This window comes from Octopus bimaculoides, chromosome 4, assembly GCF_001194135.2.
Source record: "Octopus bimaculoides isolate UCB-OBI-ISO-001 chromosome 4, ASM119413v2, whole genome shotgun sequence".
NCBI lineage: Eukaryota > Metazoa > Mollusca > Cephalopoda > Octopoda > Octopodidae > Octopus > Octopus bimaculoides.
The window spans coordinates 88246092-88247544 of record NC_068984.1 but is presented as its reverse complement, the minus strand read 5'-3'; positions in this window follow the sequence as shown (position 1 = coordinate 88247544).

Below are 1453 nucleotides of genomic sequence, written 5' to 3'. Positions count from 1 at the left end.
TATGAACTTATTTGCATACAGCCAATCAGAGCTCAACTATCAAACTAATTGATGAGCGCATAACAAGTGATGGGCGATAAGGTAAGGTCTCTTAGGTAAGGAATGACCATGCTTCTTTTCTCTTTTAATAATGCTTGTTGTTCTTGTCCTTGTTTCGACCATGGCTGCCTCTGCGTCGTTATTTATGTTGTTGTTTACTTTCTAAAACAGTAAAAGGAGATGGTTGCTAGCACATCATCTTCTACCCACATTTTCCCCATCCACATCTTTACCATATGAGGCCATAACAAAACCCGATAATAGATATAGATGCAAATCTTCTAATTACTTGTTTACTAAAATCAGGCATAACTTGCCGATCGGTTGACTTACAAAACCGTTCTTCGTCTTGAGTTTACTTGGTAGAGTGTTTGTTAACTTGACAACAAAGTCAAGGTGAGCTCCAATTGGCTGTAAGCAAATGAGTTCATTGCTGGGGCCCGGAACTCTGGTGGGAAAAAAATTTCGCTGCCCAGACACTGAACGAGTGCATGCAGAACAGTTTCGTCGCTCTGCGAGCATTTCGGACAAGCCCGTCTGATAGCACTTCCGTGCCTGTAGAGTTTATCTCGAGTTGGTAGCGACCCCGCACCGGGCCAAAAACATCTGGAAATTATCCATAACAGTCCCTGACCGGAAAGTCCTCCGGAACAGAGTAGTCAGTTCATCTTCATCAACAATCTCCCGTAGGACGTCGTCGCACCTTCCCGCCACTAATCCTCTATAAATAGCTAAAGGGGAACATCCATCGATCCTATTGCTCGACTGGTAGAGGACAGTGAGCGCTTGATGACATTCTAAGTGCCAGACGCCCAGTCTTGGTTTATCCTTCACCCAAGACTGATCTCAGGACAGAGACGAGTTGCGGAAATACGTAATTCGCAAACGTTCACCTTCTAGACATCGTTGCAGGTGGCGCAACCTGAGCACATGTCTGTGCATCAAAAGCCATAGCATGCCTAAGCCGTCACACAGAGGGAGCTGACAGCAGATTGATCATCTGACCATTGGAACGCGTCCTTTCCACAAGGATATGAAGAAAAGATGCTCCAATAACTGGGGCAAGGTACGACGTTAAGACGATAAATGACAACGGAGGCGATGTAGGCATTCGCCAACTCTGCCTGACCTTTCTAGTACAGCTTCCTCTCAGCCTATTTCTGGATAAGACTGGCCACACTGTTCGTCCCCTCTTCCCAATTCTTATTCACCTGGAGGTTGGGATCAAACTAGACCCGAGCAGTTTAACTGATTTGTCGGTCCAGCGTCCGACGATATCGATCAGCATCTCCAGTCGCAATCCAACCGACTTGTCGGCGTTGATTTTGGCCCCTGCAACCGACTCATATTCTTCTGGAATGGAGCCAACCGTCTCCACTTCCGAGGATTCCGACACCATGACGGTGAGGTCGTC